This window comes from Giraffa tippelskirchi, chromosome 3 (genome assembly GCF_054371585.1).
Source record: "Giraffa tippelskirchi isolate mGirTip1 chromosome 3, T2T-mGirTip1v1.2.pri, whole genome shotgun sequence".
NCBI classification, from domain to species: domain Eukaryota; kingdom Metazoa; phylum Chordata; class Mammalia; order Artiodactyla; family Giraffidae; genus Giraffa; species Giraffa tippelskirchi.
Genome location: NC_137277.1, coordinates 110,156,857 through 110,171,534, shown reverse-complemented (window position 1 = coordinate 110,171,534; position 14,678 = coordinate 110,156,857).

The following is a 14,678-nucleotide window of genomic DNA, read 5'->3' as shown; positions in this document are numbered from 1 at the left end:
TTTCATATGATGGCTACATGTATACAGACCTATCTCACCCAACGGGATTATAAACTCTCACAGAGCAAGAAACATATACTAATCATCTTTGTCTGGGTGTTGAATGAATCTTGTGAGGGAAGCCACAGACTGGCAGAGAGAGGAGAGCAAATATTTTGTGTGAGAAGAGTCAGATTTGCATTTGCTTGGCCTTTCTGGGATTGTGACTTCCCTGGTGACTCAGACGGTAAAGCATCTGTCTACAATGCGAGAGACCCAGTTTTGATCCCTGGGTCGGGAAGATCCCCTGTAGAAGGAAATGGCAACCCACTCCAGTACTCTTGCCTGGAAAATCCCATGGATGTAGCAGCCTGGTAGGCTACAGTCCACGGGGTCGCAGAGTCGGACACGACTGAGCAACTTCACTTGTTCACTTGTTCTGGGATTATAATCCCAATGAGATTATTTCTACTGATTCTATAGTGTTTCTTATACTACTTTAGGAGAAGGCAGTGGCACCCCACTCCAGTACTCTTGCCTGGAAAATCCCATGGACAGATGAGCCTGGTAGGCTGCAGTCCATGGGGTCACGAAGAGTGGGACACGACTGAGCGACTTCACTTTCACTTTTCACTTTCATGCATTGGAGAAGGAAATGGCAACCCACTCCAGTGTTCTTGCCTGGAGAATCCCAGGGACAGCGGAGCCTGGTGGGCTTCCGTCTATGGGGTCGCACAGAGTCGGACACAACTGAAGCGACACAGCAGCAGCAGCAGCATACTACTTTATTCTTTAGGAACTCTCAGTAGCTAACGCTGTAGATAACAAAATAAATGTGTTTGGGGTATTGTTGTTCAGTTGCTAAGTCGTGTCTCTTTTTGACCCCATGGACTGAAGTACAACAGGCTTCCCTGTCCTTCATTATCTCCCAGAGTTTGCTCGATCTCACAGGCATTGTGTTGATGATGCCATCCAGCCATCTCGTCCTCTACCATCCCCTTCTCTTCTGCTTTCAACCTTTCCCAGCATCAGGGTCTTTCCCACTGAGTCAGCTCTTCACATCAGGTGGTGAAGGTATCGGAGTTTCAGCATCAGTCCATCCAATGAATATTCAGGGTTGATATCTTTTAGAATAGATTGGTTTGATTTCCTTGCAGTCCAAGGGACTCTCAAGAGTCTTCTCCAGCACCACAGTTCAAAAGCATTTTTGGAAGAAAAGCTTTGACAAACCTAGGCAGCATATTACAAGCAGAGACATCACTTTGATGACAAAGGTTTGTGTAGTTAAAGCTGTGGTTTTTCCAGTAGTCATGTACAAATGTGAGAATTGGACCATAAAGAAGGCTGAGTGTGGAAGAACTGATGCTTTCAAATTGTGGTGTTTGCTGTGCAAATTATTTAGTTATCAACCTCCCTTTATCTCAGTTGCAGTATAATATATAATAGTCAACATTTATTGAGTACTAGGCATATATGAAACACTTTCTGCATTGGATATAGGTTATAATCTGTCTCCCCCCACCTCTGGTCTCATATACACATACACAAAACACCCACCTGAATGGTCACTATTATTATTCCTTCTTACAAATTAGGAAACTGAGGATAAAAAATATAAAGTGTAAAAGTGATAGAGGAAGGATTAGAATTCAGGTCTGTTGACTCCAAAATTCTATACATCAAAATAAGAATAAGAAGAATAGTATTGTGATGGTTTCTAAAACTACAATAATAAAATTCAATTTAAATATTTAACTGAACTGTTTACAATCTACCAGATGATAAAAGAAAGCATATTTATTGAAAATAAGAGAATTCTAAAAAAAATTATTTGGGAGGTAGAGAAATTCTTTTTGAATGGATGAATCAGAGAAGACTTCTTGAGAGAGGTGGAGATTGTAAAGGGTAAGCAACAGACACTTAGGAAATCTGGACATTCTGAAAAAGTGGGAATCTGAACATTCTAGGAAAATGGAACATAAATACACATAGATGTAACATTATGTGTATATATTTTTCCAAGTCCCTGTTTTGTTTGAGGGTTTCTATTTTGTTTATTTTTATTTTCATTGGTTTGTTTGTTTGTTTGTTTTGCAGGAGTTTAAAGTACTTATAGGGCTTCCCTCGTGGCTCAGATGGTGAAGAATCTGCCTGCAATGCAGGAGACCTGGGTTTGATCCCTGAGTTGGGAAGATCCCTTGGAGAAGGTAATGGCTACCCACTCCAGTATCCTTAATTATAAGGATAGGAAGGTCTTAAACACCATGCTAAAGAATACAAATTGTATTCTATTGGTAATGAAACAAAGTAAGACCCTGTGGGGCCCTCTTGAGATACAAATCCATTCTGTGTCCCCCATTTCTTGTTTATAGGAAATAGATTTCATTCAATTTCCTTGACCTTCCCTGCATTCCAAAGGGCAGATTCAAACAGTTTCTAATCAGGGAAGGGAACGTATGCAGAAAACAACAGAGAGGAGCCGTTAAGAAACTGCAGGGAACTAAGGACCCCACTGCAGATGGTGGCTGCAGCCATGAAATTAAATGATGCTTGCTCCTTGGAAGAAAAACTATGGCCAACCTAGACAGCATATTAAAAACAGAGACGTTACTTTGCTAACAAAGGTCCATCTAGTCAAAGCTATGGTTTTTCCAGTAGTTATGTATGAATGTGAGAGTTGGGCCATAAAGAAGGCTGAGCACTGAAGAATTGATGTTTTTAACTGTAGTATTGGAGAAGACTCTTGAGAGTCCTTTGGACTGCAAAGAAATCAAACCAGTCAATCTGACAGGAAATCAATCCTAAATATTCACTGGAAGGACTGATGCTAAAGCTGAAGCTCCAATCCTTTGGCCAGCTGATGCAAAGAGGTGACTCATTATAAAAGACTGATGCTGGAAAGATTGAAGGCAGGAGGAGAAGGGGACAACACAGGACAAGATGATTGGATGGCATCACCGATTCAATGGACATGAGTTTGAACAAGATACAGGAGATGATGAAGGACAGGGAAGCCTGGTGTGCTGCAGTCTACGGGGTCACAAAGAGTCAGACATGACTGAACAACTGAACAACAACAAAGGGCCCCACCCAAGTAGAGGATGGTAACTTCAGGCTAAGGACAAGATTCCTAGAATACTGCGCTGTTACCTCACCACCAATCAATCGGAAGAAAGTCACACACTCTGTAACTCTCACTGCAAATTTTACCTATTAAATCTTTTCCCCCAAAACCACTGGGAACTCTGGTTTTTCAGCTCAAGCCACCCATTCTCCTTGTTTGGCCGACAATAAATCTTTCTCTGCTCCCAGCTCTGACATTTCAGTTTGTTTGGCTTCACTGTGCATTGGGCATAAGAATTTGTGTTTAGTAGGTAACAGTAAAAGGGATTCATCAAGGTCAAGTTGTGCTTTAAAAGAAATTGATCTGGTGGTTGCATTGAGTCAACACCAGCAGTGGCTGAAATTCAGAGTGTAGCTCATTTAATTCAACTCTCTAAATAAAAATAATGAGAGCCTGGTTTGTAACACAGGAATGAAAAGGATCATACCTTGCAAAAATGAATTCTTTAAGGCTAGTTATGTAGGAAAAGAGTCAATTCAAAGATAACACTAAAGTTTTGCCCTGAATAACTGACAAATAAAATATAGATAACCAAATTTATTTGGTTATCTGTTGAACCTAAAATGCCAACCAGACGTTCAGGACTATCTGACCAATCATTGGGATTTAATCATTAGTAGGTGGTCCGATGATTTGAGAATAAGAATTGTGGAAGTTATCTGGGGAGATACATCATCTTTGAAATCCAGGGAATGGATTAAATTGTGACTTATACCAACATGCCTTTCCTTTCTTCATATTATTTCTATATTATTGTGTATTGTGAGTGTTTCAAAAAACTAAGAAGGGGTCTTTTTGTTGAAAAAAAAAACTTTCACTCATTTTAATTCAGAAAAGAAGGAAATATATAGTCTGTTTGTATAATAAAACACAAATACATTCTACATTCTCAATATTTAGAAAAGAAAACAAAATGGAAACTAGCCCCATAAACTCCAAAGTTCATGAAAACATATTGAAAATCATGTCTGGAGGCAATAGGAGAAGGCGTGTTAATTGATAATTTGCAGAACTCCCAGCATCAACCCACAAGTGAGGAACACAGGAGAGACAATGTGCTCATCTACATTAATTGACTTCAGTCCTTTGAGTATACTGTCTAACTGTCTAATGAATAGATCAGGGTGAAACAGTGGACAGCTGGATATCAGAGAAGTTTGTGATACAACTGCATGACACACGGATTGATTTACAAGATCAAAAACATAGCTTGGGGGAAGAACTCTTGGAATGGATTACAGATTGGCTTGGGGACAGGAAACTAGCGTCAGCCAGAGGGAGGGGACTTAGTGGCAGACAGCTAATAAGTAGGGCCCAAACATTTGGTCTTCCCATGTATGTCCATGAGAGTTGTATGCAGGAATTTTGGAGAATATAAACTTTACTTGTCCCAGAAAGTTCACTAACATAGTAACTGTTGCTAAGTAGAAGAGAAATGGTTAGAATTGTTCAGCTAGGAAGAAAAATCCCAAAGGAGGCCCTCCATTACAGCCCCATTTCCCAATGAGATTAACACAGAAATTCAGAGTAAGTATTTAGAAACTTGTACAGCAGTTTTACAGAGTACCTTATATCTGTTGAACTTAATAAAAATGTAAAAAATGACAGGTATTGTTTTGTATATCTTTTAAATTCATTTTTCTATTAATTCAATTTTATAGGTATTTTATACCTAAAAAATTCGTCTGTGACAGTTTGGAACTTAAAAAAAAAAACAAAAAAAATGGTCCTTCAATAGAGATAATATAAGAAACACTGGCATCAAAGTACATTTTTGACCAATAATTGGGATGGGGACAGTTGGTTTGGACTAAGATAACTGGGTTGAGATTTTGAAGCAAGATATTTTTTCAGGGAATTCCTATGGACAGTAAAAAGAGACTGATGTATTTTGAGAACTTTATCAATGGATGACTATGATTCCATAGTTTTTGAGCCTAGGAACCTGTATTTTTTAAAGCTGTTGGGTAACTTTTATGATCATAAAGCTTTGGAAATACATCACAAGAAACCAACAGTGCTCCCTATATGGTAATTTTTGTTTGTTAGAATCTGACCAAAAAAGGTCTCAAAATTCTGAATCACACAAATAAGATTTTTTTTTTCTAACTTTCTGTTTGAGGGCAAAGTCATAGAAATTATAGGCACTGTATAAAAAAACATGTCCCAACAATGGGGTGAGGGGATTGTGGTAGCTGCCATCAGGATGACAGAGAAGGAGCCCGATGCAGCACCCAAACTGAGTTGCCTCTCATAGCCACATCTAGGACACAGGCTCCAGCATTTCCTTCCAGCTCATGATCCAATACAGCAGCACCACATACTATCTCCCTTTCTCTTTTTTCCCCCTCTTTTCCCCTTCTGATTTCCCCTTGTCTCTTTTCCTTTTCCTCTTTCTCTCTTCCGTTTTTCTTCTCCCCTTAATTTCCTAACACTTACCCCATCTTTTCCCCTTTCCATTTCCTTTTCTGCTTCTTCATTCTCCTCTCTTTAATTTACTCATTGACTATTTCCATAAATATATATGTATTGGTACTTTCTTGGTGCAAAATACAATGTAAGAGCTGGAGATAAAAGGGCAAGTGAGGCACCAGCCATGGCTTCAGGGTATCAGGAGGACCATCAAGGAACAGATGGATTGATAGAGCAGTAAACTCTTTTTCCAAAACCAGAACAATTAATCCCTGCTTTTCCTTTCTTCTTTCCCTTCCCTGGCCAACTCATCAAAAGTAAACTTCTCACTCATGAAGATCCACGTTTGGTACCACAGGATACTGAGATTTAGCCTCAGATCTACTTTATATATACATAAATTCCCACCCGTCATTTGCTTTACTAGGAGAAAGAAGATTTTTCTCTCTCTTTAGCTGAGATCCTTTCCTTCTTGTTACTTCATGATAATCTGAACTGCTTCACACATTTGTTCTTCTATCTATATCCATAGTAATGGTCAGTCCCACTACTTTGCTTTTATCCCAAGGTTGAGGTACTGAGTCTTGCAAATTATATCTTGAAACTGCTCTGATGTGGAGGCACTCACACTATTCAAATGTAAGCCCATATATTTGTATTTCTTCCTGTTTATCTACTGCTGTGATTCAAATTACCCTAAAATTTAGCAGCTTAAAACATTAAACGTGCATTATCTTACATGGATTTCTGTGGTCAGAAATCTAGGAACATCTTAGCTAGGTGGTTCTGGCTCAGGGGCTCTCATAAGGCTGCAGTCAAGTTGACAGCTGAGGTTGAAATCATCTGAAACATTGACAAGGTATAAAGAATCCATTCTCAACATGGCTCAGTTGCATGACTATTGGTTGGAGGCCTCAGTTTATTATAGATTGTTGATGTACACCTTCATATATACCTACATGGACCTCTCATACAGCTGTATAAACATTCTGACCAAATGGCAGGTAGCTGTCCCCAGAGCAGGCATGAGTACTGAGTCACTTCAGTCATGTCTCTTTGAGACCCTATGGATTATAGCCCTCCCTGCTCCTCTGTCCATGGGATTCTCCAGGCAAGAATACTGAAAAGTAGGAGATCCAAAAACAAAAAAGAAAGCAAGGAGGAATCCACAGTGCCTTTGTGAACAAGTATTGATTGGAGGTTGCACAGCATCACTTCCACTTTATTTAATGTATTAAATGTGAGTCACTAAATCTAACTACATTCACAAAGAGAGGGAAATTAGGCTATGCCACCTGAAGGGAGAAATATAAAACAGTGAAGAACAAATGAGATTTTAGCACACTTGACTCCTTCATATCATTATATCCTATATCCAAATCACTGACAGATTCCTTTTTTTATCTGTTCAAGATTCATTCCGTTCATATGTAAATCTAAGATAAAAATCTCATTCATTTTCTTAATAATTTAACATCTTTCCTTTATGATCTCATTAACTCTGATATAATTCCTCTTCAATAAACCTTGACTAAAATAATCTCAGTGTTTCTACTCACTAAGAAACCACAACATTCTGCCCACCCAGTTTTCTCATTTGCTCACAGGGCTTCACAAATCAAGTCTATATTGATGCTTCTAGAATCAAGCTTTGTCCTTAAACTGAAACTATTTCCTTTTTCTCTCGCATTCCAACAAAGGAATAGTTAGCCTTTGCTTCTCAGCAGAAGCCACAATCAATCAACCTGTTCAGACAAAACAGGGGTAGCATAGGAAGCATTGGTTTAAGTCTAAAAAAGTCTCTCCAGACTGGACACTAAGTGAATGGAAGACTATATCTGTTGTGTTGACTGATGTATGCCTGGTACCTGAAACAATGTCTGGCACACAGGGGCTCATAAACAGTATTTGCTAACCATAAAGACAAGTAAAACTGAATGAGTGGATAAATGAGCTGCATGAAATATCCTCTGAGGGGTTCACCCTAAAAAATTGTCACTGATGAATATGATGCCCTCATTCCCCCACATTTCCCAGGTCACAATACTGCAACGTATCTTTCCTATACATTTTCCTCTTAAGGCAAATATCTGTTGATTCATTTTCATTTATTCATTCCTTATTCAAGATTTAAAGCAAGGATACAAATCTGTGGACTTATTTTAGAGCCATTTTATTCTCAGTGAAAAAATAAGTTCTCATAATTTTAATATATATAATATATATATATTACTGAAAATATTGAATTTGTGGTGGAAAACACTATAGGTATTCTGAAAATCAACCACATCAATACCTGTATCACAAACTTACTTGGTAATGTAAACCAAATTGCAGCCCCTAGACCTTTTTCTTTTCATTCAAATAATTAGTTTAATTCACTTGCTCAACAAAGATTTATTATGTTATTGTTTTTTACGGGTGTATATAGATATAAGCAAAATAGATATGATTACTATTCTCTCAGGAAACTCAATCTAATTTTGTCACAAGTCACAAATAAATATGTAATTACAACTCATTTCCTAACCAAAATAAAATTTTGGGTTTAAGAACAACAAAAATACATAATCTGATGAAAAAAATATATATATAGAAAACTTGTTACCCCTCCCCCCCTTACAAATGACATCTGAAGATGAAATATATTAACATAAAGTGAAAAACTCTGCTTAGCAGAATATGTAAAATCATTCAATGCGCACCAAGTAGGACTCATCTCTGCTGTCTGTGTGCTCCTGATGTTAGAGGCTCTCACTTGTTTCAATCTACTGAACACTAGCCTCATACAACTTAATTCATGCCAAAATAATAGAATGTTTAAAAGGATAACTTCTGCACAACTGAATATTATCTGGAATCATTTGAAAGTAAAAGTTAACTATTCTGCAGCCACAAAAGGAATTACTAGGATCTAAATCTTTTTCACTGTAGGGCAGAAGCTGCCAAAACTCAGCCAAGAATCAACAACGGTCCTGACAGGACTTATAGTTCACTCTCAAAATGGATGATTTGAGGAGAGTTTAGCAAAGGAATAGTTACAAATGGAGTAGGGAAGGTATTAAAAAATATGAGGCAGCATGAGGTATTCCAGAGCTAGGAGTAGTGGGTGGGTGTCATTACCACCCGGGACTGCGGGTTCAGGGAGAGAACATGGAGGCAGAGAGAGTGGTGTGGAAAGGGCCATCCGACAGAGGCCCTCAGCTTATGGGAGTGGTCAGTACCCAGCAAGCCCACAGGAAACCAGGAAAACAGTTTCCCTAAATTTGTTGTCCTCCCTCAGAACTCATGCTGGTGCCCCCCACTTATTCACACAAACAGAAAGCAGAAGGGAAGGAAGATGGTTACATTCATCCCAGTCACTGGCGCAGAGGTGGGACAAGTGTGAAGTTGACCTGGAGTAGTAAGCAGAAGATAACCAGCAAAAATCAATCACTTTCACTCCTTAATGTTCACTTTGATCCCTTGTCCAGGCAAGAGATTTACTCCTCCAACTAAATCCATCAGATAATCATCATGACCATGTTCCTACCTGCAACCTAAATCATGAGCCATCATTGGTTCTTTCTTCCATAAAGGATAAAAGGGAAGGAGTAAAGGAAGAGGAACAGAAACAATTAATTAACATAAAATAGAATAACTACAGTTCCTCTTCTAAAGCTGGTCACAAGGTCTCTGTTAGTAATCAGAGCTGACACTACCCATTCTTGCCCTAAGTCAATACCTCAGTTAGATGGGGCTCTTCAGATAGTAAGGTGACTAAAATCATTACTCTGGGGTGGAGGGATATGAGCCCTTAGTTACCTTCTTATTGAGTTTCCACTGACCAGGACTCCTGAGCAAGAGAAAATATTAAGAGATACCTTAGTGAGTCCTCTGGGTTCCAAATATAATTTTCTTTGTCTTTATTGTGTAGCAGCAACCCAATTTAACCCTTGTAATTGGCACATCTGTCTCAATCAGAATAATGACTCCTTTCTCTGTCTTCTGGTTCAGAAACATGAAGAGCCAGGCAGCAGACACAGCTCTCACCAGAATACACAGTCATTCTTTTGGATAAGGGGTACATCAGAAGACCTTTGCTGTAAAATGTGTTATCTAGATGGAGGCCATGTTGGGATAGTAATGCTGGCCAGGGTGTCCAGGCAAGAAAAGCAAAACTGTTACTGTAAATTGAGAATTTTCCTACGGAAACAAAGCACTGATTTAGCCATGAGGGGAGGGACTAAATGTAATAAACTGGCTACCAGGTAGCCAGATTAGTCCTCCAGGAATTGTTCCCGTATCAGGGCTCAACTTTAGTTTTTCTTGGTAAATGGGCACTCAGCAGTGGCAGGAGCAAATAAAGCCTTGTGAGGGCATATTGTTGAGTTTATAGAGTTTATTTTCTGATTGAGGGGTAGTCTTATAAGACTGAATTGATTCAAAGAAAAAGTTAAGGAACTGTCTACTGAGTATGTATGGATCACTTCAAACTTTAAGGAAAACCCAACTTCTCTCTGAAAATACCCAAACACCCCAAAGTTTTCCAAGAAAAGTGATATGGATTTCTTAGTCAAGTAAAGGCAGTTGACAAGAAAAATACATGAAGACTAGGCAGACTTCTCCCCATGAGAAGGATGCCTTTCTTTTACAAATTTTAGAGGTTATGATTTTTTATTAAAAAAGAGAGTAAATAGAAGATATGGCATGTTGGATTAGTCATAATCCCCCTGCCTGCCTTTCCAGCACATATTTCTGTACTACAGATTTTTCTACTCAAATCGTGGTTCGTGGAGCAGAACCATCATCTGTGGTCTTGTTGGCAGTGACTACTGGACTGACTAGATTCCCTGGTGGCTTAGATGGTACAGAATTTGCCTGCAATGTAGGAGTCCTGAGTTTGATCCCTTGGCTGGGAAGATCCCCTGACTGGAGAACTCTATGAACAAATGAGCTTGGCAGGCCCCAGTCCATGGGGCTGCAAAGAGTTGGACATCACTGAGTGACTAACGCACTAGATTAGAATCTGCATTTTAACAAGATCTCCAGTTGATTCATATGTATATGTATATACATATGTATATCACATGTATATCTTGAATTTTGAGAAATATTGTTGCAGACTCCTTTAGTATCCTTTGTAGCCAGAGTTTCTCACATGACCTACATTCTACCAAGCAGATGTATCTATATGTGTACAAGATTTATAGTAATAAAGTGAACCATCTCATATAGCAGTAGTTTTCAAACTTTTGTCTGCATCACAAACACAAATCACCAGGTCTCACTCCCATAGCATTAATTCAATAGCTTTGGGATGGGCTCTGAGAATTTGCATTTTTAACCAAGTTACCAGGTGATGCCAATGCTGCTGCCAGGTACCACACTTTGAAAACCACTCTCAAGCAGCATAGTGGCAGGGGTGTCTGGTTCTCTGGAGGCCAGCAGCAGTGAGAGAACTTGTCCAATGGAACATCTTCGTGATTATGGCAAAGGCATTGGGTTCCAAGGCCAATGGCAATAACAGCTTCCTTAGTAAGCCAGTTTTCAGTGTGGTTCTGGGCATTGTTCCCAGAAACTCAGCCTAGAGTCTGTACTCTTAGCTCTCCCAATAATTCTGTGAACTATCAAAAATCCCTTGCCAAGTAAACTTGCTAGGTCAGATTCTGTTGCTTACAACTAAGAACACTAGCCAATGGAGACCTTACATATGCTTACAAAAGGAATTTTAGGGACTGTGTTTATTATTCAGCCCAGGTCATCTCTTAGTCCATTCAGGCTACAATAACAAAATACCACAGACTGAGTGGCTTATAAACAAAATAAATTTATTTCTCATAGATCTGGAAGTTGAAAGTCCAAGATCAGAGTGCCATCGCAGACTTCCAGGTCATACTTTGCATTATATCCCACATGGCAGAGGTGTAAGCAAGCAATCTGAGCCTTTTTAGTAAGGGCACTAATCCCATTCATGTGGGCTCTGCTCTCAGGACCTAATCACCTCCTAAAGGGCCATCTTCCTAATACCTTCACCTCGTGAAAGTTGTTAAGTCGTGTCCAACTCTTTGTGGCCCCATGGACTGTAGCCTGCCAGGCTCCCCTGTCCATGGAATTCTCCAGGCCAGAATACTTGAATGGGTAGCTATTCCCTTCTCCAGGGGTTCTTCCCAAACCAGGGATAGAACCCAGATCTTCCACATTGCAGGCGGATTCTTTACCATCTGAGCCATCAGGGAAGCCCAAGAATACTGTAGTGGGTAGCCTATCCCTTCTCCAGAAGATCTTCCTGACTCAAGAATCGAACTGGGGTCTCTTGCATTGCAGGCAGATTCTTTACCAGCTGAGCTTCCTTCACCTTGGGGGTTAGGATTTCAACATATGAATTTTTAGGGAAATACATTCAGATCATAAAACCTGAGTTAGGATTTTATGAAGGGACAATGTAGATAGAAGGGACTATGCTTAGTCAAAATTAAAGAATGTTTTAAAACAGTGCCTTCCGTGTCAGACAGTTTATGAACCTAATCACAGTAGCAGGTGACTAAAGTTGAGCATGAATCTAGGACAGGTGAGGAATACTCAGCATTTGGGATTATCAAGAGGACTTAATCTCAATACCTGAGGTAGGAGTATAACCTACATTATGTAAACCCCACCATGTTGATGAACAAAGAACAATGGATGTTCTTTAACATCCATCGAGAAGTAATTTCTATTGGGTATCCAACCATATCGTAAAGCAGCAATGAAAGGCCTAACTTTGGATCATGCATAAATATACATTTAAAATAATTCTTCACAGAAAGTTGAGCTAATTATATGTACTAAATATGCCTTCTCTTAAAAACAAGGCTAACTACTAGTTATGATGATAACACTGTCGAGTGCTGGCTCCCTGAATACCAACAACACAGCCTGTTGATGGCTTGTTGAGGCAAAGCTGAGTTTGTCACTTATCATGTAAGACAGGATACTACCATGACAGTGCTTCGGCAGTATCTCAGGGAGGCAAGCTCATAGTTTGTTGAGAATTGGAAGCTTAGTTTAAGGCGGTCTTTTAATTTGGAGGGGTGAGGTTGGAGATGCGGGGATTGGTTAGGACTGGGTCAGGACCATGAAACAGTAAGATAAGATTTTTTGAGGCAAGAGGTTCAAAGAACTTGAGGGTTCAAACTGTTTATTGAAGCTTTCTATTGTAGAGTTAAAGCCATAAATCTGGGCAAAGGTTTCATGAAATAATAAAGTTATGTTCACATAGACAGAACATTTTGAGTGAAAGTAAATTTCCAAGCTTCCAGTATCCAAGCTTCATGTGTATATGTTGGGGATGGTGGGAGTGGGGGGAAGTAGGAGGCAAATTATTTTCGTTCTCACATCCTACTAGAAAGTAAAATTCCTGCTTTTTACTGGAAAATGAAATTCTTCAGAGAAGGAATCTTCTACTACCAGTGCCTGATAAGTACCTGGCACTCAATAAACATTGGATAGAAGGAAGGAAGGGAGGGAGGGAGGGAGGGAATAAGGATGAATTCATAACAGGTTTTCTGCCTTCTCATAGAAGTCCTCAAGGGTATTGTTGGAAGCAGACTACCAAATATTTTTTCATGTGGCAAAGAAAAGCCTAAATGTAATACAAAATTAATAGACAGAGCAGATTCTGGTGCTTATTGGAAGAGTAAGTTGCTAAAGTATAGATCATACAATTTCAGTCTGAAAAGGGGACGGTGCTCCCTCCTAAAATAACAGTTTGGAGGGTCCTCGTGTTCCAGACATTCAAACAATCAAAGCCTACAATGTCAGCACAGGGCAAATGAATATGGAGGAATGGATGCCCTCTCTCCAAAAATAACGCATCCTAGTACATTCATGATTAACATCAACCCCAAGGAGAATTAGCGTGGGGTGGGGAGGAATTCTTGAAGTTGACTGGATTTAAATTTGAAATCACTGAGAAACCACTCTAAGTATGAGTAACTAAATGACATTTTCTGCTTCAGACTGAAAAGGGGACTGAAGATTAAAATTAAGTCTCGTTATGGAAAGATAAAGAAAGTAATATTTTTGCATATCTGTGGTTCATGCAATTTTTACATTAGTACACAAACATATATACTTTCCCTCTCCAATCAAAGGATTAGACTCCAAAAATTCCTGTGCAAGAAGAATCCACATTTCCAGAAAAAGTAAGTCTTTAAAGGAAAAATAAGTTTGGGCTACCAAGATTGAATGAAGCTATGTTATTATAAATATATTTTTGTGTGTTCTTGAAAGCCAAACAATGAAGATGGTGTCCTAAAATCTCTTCTGAGGGTTTGTCACACTTTGTGGCAGATAATATATTTCTTCCCTCCCCAATACATATTATATTATATGCCTTTCTGGGCAGATGGATGACTCCTTGGCTCCTTTCTTCTGGGTCACAGGGCAACCCAAAAATACTACGGTATCTTGGCTGGATAAAAGCCCTAAGCAACTTTCATTTAAGCAGCTAGGCACATAAAACAGACACCTCTCAGGCCTCTGTCCTACCCACTCACAGAACTTAAGCTCCCCGCCTGATGATTCTATACTAGAACACATGCACCTTTCCGCCTTCTAGCCAATGTGAGGCAGCTCTAACTTGGCCTCAGCTACCTTAACTCTCCCAATACTGCATTTTAAAAATCTCCCCCCTGGTCTGCCACCTGTTTTACCTCTTTTTTTTTTTTTTTCAAATTCCCAACTTCTTACTGCCTCTTTTTCAAACTATCCCCAACAGGTGTGCATCTAATCAAAGCAAGATTCTCCTGATTGTAGAAAAGTGTACAAAAGTAAATCCACATATGTACAATTTCATGAAAGGGAAATTGCATTTGGTAAGGGCTTTTTGTAAAGGTAATTATGTGTGAAAACAGCTACAGCAGTTCTATGGACAAAATGCTAGAGAAGCACTGAAAATAACTTTGAAACTTCAGCATCAGGCAGCTGGAGTCAGGAAGAATTTATTGCAGTAGAAACCCATGTCAGGAGAATTCACGTTTCCAAATAATATGTCTTTGAAGAATAAATAAGTTCAGACAGCCAAGGTTGTGAGTGAAACTATGAAAGTTATTATAACTAACTTTCAGTAGAAACTGGCTTGGTGCCTACAAATCTGCTGATAATGAAACCATAGTCAGATTAACATGTTTCATTTATTGAT